We start from the raw sequence: 10,490 nt of genomic DNA on the forward strand, positions 1-10,490 counted from the left end.
GAAGTTTCTAGAAGATATGCTGAAATGTATCCTCAACAGCAGCATCCTTCACATAAAATATTTGCCAGACTTCATCAACGATTACGAGAATATGGTTCATTCGAAAAAAGAACACAGGATTGTGGTCGCCATCGAAAAGTACGAACACAACAGCTTGAGGAAACAATACTTAGTTTGATTGAAGAACAACCTACTACCAATACTAGAAAGATTGCTTTCCAGTTAAATGTTGATCATATGACGGTATTTCGAATTTTAAAAGAACAACTCTTATACCCTTACCATCTGCAACGAGTACAGGCACTGTTACCGTGAGACTTTCCGAATCGTCTTGAATTTTGCAATTAGATGCTGGAAATGATTAGAAGAAATTGTGACTTTCTGAAGTCGATAGAATTCGCAGACGAATGTAGTTTTTCTCGGGACAAGATTATTGTTACGATATTTATTTGGGGTTCGTTTTTAAAACAACAACACTAATAATACTTAGACAACTTTTATTTACTTAATACACAACTACTGCACTGATTATAATTCACTTAGAATACTCGCTTGCTTGAGACTTCGAACACTCTCTTACTACTACTCTTGCCGAAGGAACTCGCTCTTTTATAGTAAGATCGATGCATCTAGAATTTCTAGAAATTCCATATCCATCGCGATGTTTCGCTCTCAGGATCAGCGTTGGAATTCTTTTCGAAACTTTTCCAGTTACCGCCTAGGGAGGCAACGCGCGTGTGGCGTCATGCTCAGGTAGATGTCCCTTCGTCGAATTGGGTGACTGTAGTCAGCTGCGGCGTTAGGGATTTTCCCCCTCTCAAATTTGATCGTCCCGATCAAACAATATGTCGTTGTCCCATTGTATCGTTTGAGTCTTTCTAGGTGAATGACCTTCATTTTTTGCTCTGGGGTTACGTTGAATCCTATACACCACGTCATTTATTCTCTTTACTATCGTGTAGGGTCCTTCCCAAGATGGTGTTAATTCGGGGGACATTCCTTTTCTACGACGAGGGTTGTACAGCCACACTCGATCTCCTTCTTTGAATCCACCAGTATTTGCCTTGAGATCGTATCGAGCCTTCATCCTGTCACTAGTCATCTTTAATCTTCTTCTAGCAATTTCGTGGATCCTCGTCAAGCTATCTCGCAGTTCGTCTGCGTAATCTTCCACCTCTTTATTTTCAGCACTTGGTGATCCGAACACCAAGTTACAGGACAAGCTAAGATCTCTTCCGAATATGATACTGGCTGGGGTGAGCTTTGTGGAATCGTGCACGGCTGCTCGGTAGGCCATCAAGAATAGTTGAAGATGTTGATCCCAGTCTTTTTGATGCTCTTCTACTACTTTGAAAAGATGTTTTTCCATAGTCCTGTTGAACCTCTCGACCATGCCATCAGACTGTGGTTGGAGGGCAGTTGTTCTGGTCTTGCTAATTCCCATCAATTCACAGACTTTCTTGAATAAATTCGAATTTCTTGATCGGAATGTAACTCCTTTGGCACACCAAACCTTGCAAACATGTTATCCACCAGAGCTCTTTCAACTGTGGATGCTTCTTGATTAGGCAAGGCGTAAGCTTCAACCCATTTACTGAAGTAGTCCATGGCAACTAGGATGTATTTGTTGCCATCATTCGTCATCGGAAATGGTCCGGCTACATCGATGGCGATCCGTTCGAAGGGAGCACCAACGTTGTATTGTTTCATCTCACTTCTGGATCTTGTTCTAGGATCTTTGCTGGCTTCGCATCTTGAGCATCTTCGGCACCATCGCTCTACATCTTCTCGACACTGACCCCAGTTAAACCTTTGTCGTATTTTATCCAAGGTCTTGTTAACTCCTAGATGTCCTTCTGATTTACCACCATGGATCAATTCGCTCACAGTGTTTACAAACATCCGAACAAGGTCTTCTGGACAAGGCATCTGCGTTATTATGCAGTCGTCCTGGTCGATGTTTTATCTTGAAGTGATACTGGTTCAGCTTCTCAATCCATTTTGCTACTTGTCCTTCAGGAGTCTTCATTTCGAGTAATCACTTCAGAGCTGCATAATCTGTTCTGATAAGGAACTCTCTTCCATACAGATATTTGTAGAAGTGATCTACAGCCTTAATTATTGCCAGTAGTTCCTTTCTGGTTACGCAATAGATCCTTTCTGGCCTGGTCAGTACTTTGCTGAAGAACTCAATTACTTTTTCCTGACCATCCTGTTCCTGTGATAGTACGGCTCCTATACTATTATTACTGGCATCTGTGTCCAGGACGAACAGGCCTCGTCGACGTGGGAAATTTAAAATGGGGCTGGAACATAGAGCAACTTTCAGTTTCCCAAATGCTCGTTCACTTTCGTTGGACCAGACGAATTTGACTCGGTCTTCTGTCAACTTATGAAGAGGTGCCGCAATATTTGCAAATCCTTCCACGAACCGACGATAGTAGGTGCTTAGACCCAGGAAGCTCCTCACTTCATGTTTGTCTTAGGCGTCAGAAGGGATATGTTTTTTATGCATGATGGGGCTCCCGCCAATTTTAGTCAAGTAGCAAGTCAGCATTTGACTGAAACATATTCAAATCAGTGGATAGGTCGAGGAGGACCACAGAACTGGTCTTCTCGATCCCCGGATCTCAATCCTGTCGATTTCTCAATTTGGGGCCTTTTACAGCATTTGGTTCATCGTACTCCTATTCGCGATGTAGAGGACTTAAGAAACCGCATCATCGATGCGTACAGGGTAATCAGAGAGACTCCAGGAATATTTGAGCGAATACGTGGCTCAATGCGCCGACGTCTAGACGCATGCGTAATGTCTGAAGGTAGACATATTGAACATTTACTATGATTTCTACTTGTTGTGTGTTTTGTTATTGATAAATTAGTTTTGTTCATTACCCTTCAATCGTTTAATGCATGCAGGTACTACCTTCAAAATAACAATAAATCCAGTTCGCATTTATGACGATGTATCTCTGTAGTTGTTCGTAAAATAATTTTTTGCTGCGAACTGGTTCATTTTGGGCAAAAACCCAAGAGACATTTTTTGTTTAGACTGTGAACAGGCTATCGGAAATAAATTTTTAAATGGTAAGCAAATATTAAGACAAAAAGTTACATTGGAAATAAGTTTTAGGGGTTGCGTTTTCCACCCTTAACAACCATGGGGTAAACTAAATAAATTACTGGCTAAGTATCTTTTTGGTAGTACAAAACGTCAGGTCAATTTCAATATCGTAACTTTTTCATATATATAAAATCGACAAAGGTTAAAGCAGTCAAGCTGCTGGAAAATAATTCCATGAAAATCAAAAGATAAATAGATGAATACTTTCTGATCATTCCCATATTGATATATATATATATATATATATATATATATATATATATATATATATATATATATATATATAAATTAGCAAAAGAGAAAATTACTTAATTCTAAAAATGTCCTAAATCTACACCAAACTATTTTAGTGTGAATATCCTAACGTACTCTTTAAAATGTCAGTTTATTATTCAAGGGCACTGACTGAATCGGTAAATATCTTGTTTTCCTCCAACGTTGGTGTGTGGTGTGATTTTTCTACACTTCGGAGCTGGAACTTGTGGATATTTCACAGGAACGGGCTTGACAGGCAGGTAAACACTGAATTTACTTTTAATTCACTGTATATGATACAATTATGTTCAATTTTTAAGTTTTCGTACAGTATTTTACAAATATCTGGAAAGAAAAATTTCTCATGACGTTCACATTCGTCGCCTTGAGAAGAATCCATTTGTTGACAAAAAAGTTGAAAATCTCTTACTTCCCCTAGTTATCACCTCTCAATTTTCATAACTACAAATTTTCAACTTCAATAACAGAACATTTATCTATTCAACGATTTTTACATTGGTTCTTAAGTTTAGATATATTTTCATTTAACAATTTTGAACAAAAATGGTTAACCTCACCTATGTTTAAAAAAAATCTGTTTGAAATCTGTTTTTCCGTTCTGTTAATCCGTTATGTCCAAATATAAATATTTTAAAAAGCATCACTTGATGTCTGTTTATAAGGAAATGGTTCGCAACAATATTTTTTTAATTTTTTATCTTTCCTAAATGATAACAATTAGTTCATTATGCCTTTTTCAAATTTTCATCACAGATATCAATTTTATTTCATCTGACATTTATTTATAACTTATATCGGTTATCTGTTTTTCGAATTTCAATGAATTTTGATGCACAAATCTTGAAATTTAAATTTCCCACTCTTTCATACTTGTTTCCTGTCGAGTCTGTGGGTTTCAATACATGTACAGGGTGTCCTCGCTGTATTTCTGTATCTGAATTTTTCTGTGATGTTTTGAAAATACATTGCGTTTACGCAGTATTTTCATCAAGTACTTTTCTTGGTTATTCATATTTGTGTGTGTTGAATCTGTTGATCATTTTCAAGTTCTCGGTAAGAACTGTAACACATTCTTATTCCATTGAAAGTGCAAACCCCTGAAAATTCCTCAAGTCATCAAAAATGATACATCGGCAGCAATAAATAATGGAGGAAACGTCTATGTAGTCTATGTCTATAACAAACGAATAAAGAAAGAGTCAGAAAATTTTATTGAAAAAATGTTGATAGTAACACGAGTTTCAGAAAGTCTGTGACTAGTGCTAGTAAAAACTATTGTTGCACCTTCTATTCACGAACATAACCAACTTGTTACCCTTAATACTTCAATATGACTTAGGTACGCCCTTGATTTACTGTCCTTTATCAATAAACTATTTTGGCGAAGGCGCTTGAATTACGTCTTAGACTCCACCATAATATTCAAAGTGCCTTCGGCATTCAAAAGGATTAGACCGCATTTGGCCTATTGGCATCATTTCAGTGTCACTATTTTTCTGGTATGAACCGTGGATTTTTGGAAATTCTTTCTGACGTTTCGCTGGTGTGAGTGTTAAGCTTCTTCAGAGGTTTATACATTTTGAGTTGAAATCTCCGATGAAAATAGTGACACTGAAAACCTCGGCCGCGAAAGTTTTAATAATTTTGTCAATATCATTATTTATTGAGGAATAACAATCAATTAAAAACTGATAAGTTGGAAGATTTTGTTGTACCCTTCATTGTTTCTCTATTTTGCGACCAACAAATTGAAAAAAGTAATTTTAGATATATCATTTTAATTCAATATTCTGTAAAAAAAACACTTTTAGTAATAGTAATACTGTGTAAAGACTGATTCATACACCAAACATTCATTTCATCTTTTACTTCTACATTGATGATACAAATTTAAAATTAATAAATTGGTTCAATACAACGTTGTTAAAGAAAAACATAGTATTTTCATATCAAAGAAGTGAATGGCGAGCGTTACCTATTGAAAATGTATGATATCCATAGTTCTGAAATAGAAAATGTCAGTTTTGGGTCTTACCTACATGTTGGAAAACAGAGAACAGTAATCCAAGTTTGGACAAATTTGTAAAATAGTCTTGTACGGCTTTCCGAAATTCAGATACTAATGACGACTAGGATTTTTTGTTATCTAACATCGTACAAAAAATATGGGTCAGAAACATAGAAAAAAAATCATTTTGGAGAAGGTTATAAATTACTATACGGTTTCTTGAAAATTATTTGTAAATTAGGGTTCAATGCCATTTATTCTTCTATGGTTGATCTTACCGTTTACCGCCCCATGAATCAACTAATTTGTATGGTACGACGAAATGAATGACATATTTTGAAATGAAAAACTCAATCCCACAAAAGCCCTATAGAAATTTATCATCTTCGCTATAGAGGTCAACTTTCAGGATATTATTCTTTTTTATGTTTTTCTGTTCCATTTTTGAAAGGCGTTTATCCGGATTAGTATTTGAATTTATGAAAGCCGAGCAAAAACTTATAAGAAATCTTCCCCACATAGGTTATTGTTTTCACCTTTCCAAAATTTTCACCAGCCCCACCTATAACTATGACGGCATAAGGCTAAAACTAATTTTCTATTTCAGGACTATAAACTTTTTTTATAATTCTTGGAGGTACAAAATTAACCTCCAAAAATTTAGCACGGGCTTGTGGTCTACTTATGAGAGCAGAATGCCAATATCATCAAAGGAGAGGGTTATGTTTCAAATAAATTGACCACCCTGTTGGTAAACGCATGCACATTTTTTGGAAGTAACTTTTGGTGTATAAATCGGTCATTGATTCCTCTACAGTTATAGGTGAAAATGTTCCTAATCGAAAACGTTTCATTAGAAACTCCAGCGAAGCTGCTCTTCTTTATGAAGCCACCAGGCGTCTTTTTAAAAACAGAAAAACAAATTTCGTGAAAAATCTATGGAAAGTGATGACGATTTATAGTTCTGACTTTGGAATTGAAAATTCTGGTATAATACTAGCATTCCAATTACATGTAATACTAATGATATTCATTTAAATTAATCGATGTACCCGTTACTACGTGGTAGCTAGGAGATTATCATGAAAAATGAAACATTCTCTGTTTTTTACCAATTTTATTTGCAACTACCTAATGTTACTGCAGTCCCGTCCAATAAGGACATTTTCAAACAATTATAATTATTTACTTATGATGCACTGTTTGGAACCTTTGGTGTAGTAATGAATATAACTGGAGTTTTTCCCAAATCGTTATTTTTAACACCTCGACACATGTTTCGATCACCAAGTGATCATCTTCAAGTTTAAACTTCCTCTTGAAGATGATTACTTGATGATCGAAACACGTGTCGAGGTGTAAAAATAACGATTCAGTGTTGGGAAAAACTCCAGTAATATTAATTATAATTATTGTTTATTGTAGTTGTTTGAGAATGACCTCACAGGACGAAACTGCAGTAATATTCGTTACAAATGAAAGTGGCCAAAACATAGAAAGTTCCATTTCTCGTTTTTCATGATATTCATTTATTTATTCGCACTGTATAGATATACAACAAAAATTAACTGTTTGAATAATGTAGATGAAGAGTACATACCACAATAGGAAATTTCCTGAATGTTGAGAAATAACTAATGAAGTATTTTTTCAAGACAAAACACAAGCACTACAGGAAAGTCTTCAAGGCGCCCCATGAGCAGTGCCTGTGCAAAAGTAGCGATTCACGTTGGGGATAAATTTATTTGAAAAAACGTTCTCAGGAAGTTTATTCTACATAAACGCAGTTCTTCAGATGAAAGAGTTCATAAACAGTAGAGTTCGAGGTGTACTGAGTTGAATCTTAAAATGATGAGCAGCCACAGTCCGTCGCGTATTTCTGATATGTGGAATCAAATGTGCCAAGTCACATGAACACCTCCCGTGGAATTATCTATAAAAAAGAGACAATTCTCCAATTTTTCTTCGGTGCTCCAGACTATCTAGGTTGCAAGTGATGTTCGTATCTCCAATCAGGCAAATGGATTTTTTCTGTAAAATATCCAGTAGCTTCAGGATATGTTTAGGAGTGGAGCTCCATACATGAGAACAGTACTTCAAAGAAGGTCTGATCTGAGCTTAATAAAGCATCGAAAGTTGCTGAGATGTGTAAAGTTTTCTGGTTCGGAACAGTATTGCAACCTTTTGAGAAGCAGCCTTTGCATTTCCAGCGACATGATTATGCCAAGACATATTGGTGTCCATTTTAACCCCCAGCAAACTTAATCGAAGAAAACCGATGCTTGGGTTTTCGTGGCATTGAGTTGAACCTGGTTACTTTCACCCTAATTCGAAATCACTTCTAGATATTCATTAAGATATGCAATCTCCTGCTGCCGGTAAATATGCATCCGCAACCGATCTCCTGGAATCCAAATTGAATGACGGGACAAGTGTGCTGTCATGAAAGCAATATGTTGGATTCTTGGTGTTTTCCAATAAGTCGGTGATATCCAAAATAAAAAATTGGAGACAATATGGATATACCAACAAACATTTATTGGACATTCTTTCATCAGGTATATAAACAAATGAGTTCATATCCACATACCTACATATTCTCACCCACACATACATACATATGCACACAGGGCCGTAGCGAAAAGAAAAACCAGGGGGGAGGGAATCCAAATTTTCCCAACCCCATCAGCAAAATTTCCCAACTTTCGAAAAAATGAAAGCCGAGGGATTAGTTACTACTATAATATATTAATTTTTTTACTTAGCTATCGAAAGATTGGCTGAATGTTTATACCCGTTAGGGTATGCACAAACAAAAATAAATGTTGGTGATTATAAAAATAATAATGGGAATTATTCTACTTTGGACCAAGGTCCTTGGTCTTCCACCATGTATAGGAATATTCAATATAAATGAAAGGAAACAACACTCAAATATTTTGCTTATTGTTTTCTACTATTATTATTTCTATCTTCACGGCCCGAAATTGACACTTCAAAATTTGTGGACTGTTCAGGACTGTTTTCTTACTTGGGAAAAATTAAACTTTTTTGAAGATTTCAAACAACTCAGAATTTTCTTCAAGTTATGCATGTTGGGAAATCCCAACCTTCTCCTGGTTCTTTCCCTTTTCTTATTACCTCTCCTTTTCATTTCTCTCATTTTTATTTTCTTATTTTTATTATTTTTTTACTATTATTTTACTATATGACCAAAAATTTACCAACTTTTTCGCAAATCAAAAAAGCAGGGGGAGGCTCCCCTCTCCCCCCATGGCGACGGCCCTGTATGAACATATACATACATATCTTGTTTTTTAATTCAAGGTAATATTAATTTAAATTGTATCAAATATTTTCAGATGAATTATTTTAATTCATTATTATATACATATTATACATTTTACAGGTCGACAAGTCAGTGAGTTTTTAACGATTCATATGATTCTTAAACAGCTTCAGTGTGTGAAATTGTTTTATTTCAGGAGGAACAGGGTTATTTAGTTTTGACCCTAAATGAAAGTAGCTTCATAGTAATTTTTTTTGAGTTTTGGAATGTAACAAAAATGTTTTCTTGTTTTTTGTCTGATGTCATAATTGCGAGAAATTCACATCAAAGCATTTCTGTATTTATGTTGTCGAGTGATAGCTGCTGAACAAAACATTTGACAAATATCTTGAATATGAGTTTCTGCATACAGTTGATTTGGTTTATTATACATAGTTCATTATATATAATCCTCAAGAATCACTTTCAAATTATTTTAGACTCTTTATATGTATGATCGCTGCTGCTCTCCATGACACTAGGGCTTAATTCAGATGACTCTCCACGAGTCCATGGTAAGTATATACTAGACATATTGTTACTTATTTCCCCGTGGGTTGATCAATAATTGACTACACTGAATAATCAAACTCAACTTTATTTCACTTTAAAAGCAACAAATACTTCAACTAAAAACTTCAACTATTATTTGAATATATATCGCCTTACTAGATCACTTCGCGTACCGCACAACATCCACTTGACTGTCTCGATATGCCCGCCGCCAGCGGTTAAATATCGCGCTATTAGCTACGTCACGTTTGGTTTATGGTTACCAGTAGCGGCCGGCGTTACTTTCTTTCGGGCATGATCTACAACAATATATTTGAATTCATATGAAAGAAATCTGAGTTTTTGTAAGATATGGTGAATTCCACTTTGGTTCACTGTCTAGAAATACTCCCAAATATTCAATCTTCCCAGTACAGTTCACTTGAATTGGGCTAATTCTAACATTCAATGACAGTGAATTGAAATTTGGCAGGAATACAATGTGAAGGACATGAAGTTGGTTTTTTCAATATTGCAAGAAGTCGATTGCTTAACCACATAAAGATATGGCTTCAACTTTCAGCGCATTCCAGTCACTTACTTAAAACATGATGGGTGTGTCATCTGCAAAGCTCATTGAGTTTGCAATTTCAACTAATTGTTTTCTGTCCTCAAAGTAATCCTCCATTAATTTCAAGGCTATTCCCCTAATGCCTATATTTTACAGGATATAAGTCAGATGTGAGTGACTGACAGTATCGAGCGCCTTCGCAAGTTCGACGAATATGCATAAAGCAGGACATTTTCGATCTATAAATGGGCTGATTTCAATTGTTAGATAGGTTACTGTATCATCCGTCGACCTGTTCACCCTGAAATTGAATTGTTGTTGTGGCAAAATTACACATTGCTTGATTTTTTTCTGACTTGTTTCTAGAAGCACAGTTCAGTCGGGACGATAAATTTCTGTGGTGGAAATAACTTAATGTTTCTGTTTAATACTGTCAGCAAGTTTCTGTAGGTACTACTCCTGAAAAAAAATAATTGATTTTCATTACCTACACCTTACGATTTGATCTTCACAAACTTTATTTTAAAAAAAATATATCACGACATGTTTCGCTAGCTTTTTCGTAGCTTTTTCGTAGTGAATGGCATACTGCAAATCAATTCTATTATATAAATATTACTGGAGTTTTTTCCCAACACCAAATCGTTATTTTCAACACCTCGACACGTGTTTCGATCACCAAGTGATCATC

General features: G+C 35.6%; 1 protein-coding gene across 1 annotated transcript in view; it reads right to left on the reverse strand.

Moving 5' to 3' along the window:
• Positions 1–10,238, reverse strand: part of LOC111509471 (glutathione S-transferase 1) — a 228,162-nt gene extending 217,924 nt beyond the window's left edge. The window contains exon 1 of the mRNA XM_074182778.1: positions 10,234–10,238. The gene's annotated coding sequence lies outside the window, so the exon portion shown is untranslated. The remainder of the gene's footprint in view (positions 1–10,233) is intronic.
• Between the last annotated feature and the right edge of the window lie 252 nt (positions 10,239–10,490).

The sequence above is a fragment of the Leptinotarsa decemlineata genome, unplaced genomic scaffold (genome assembly GCF_025532065.1).
Source record: "Leptinotarsa decemlineata unplaced genomic scaffold, Ldec_3_MD MMD2_tig00026328_RagTag_RagTag, whole genome shotgun sequence".
NCBI classification, from domain to species: domain Eukaryota; kingdom Metazoa; phylum Arthropoda; class Insecta; order Coleoptera; family Chrysomelidae; genus Leptinotarsa; species Leptinotarsa decemlineata.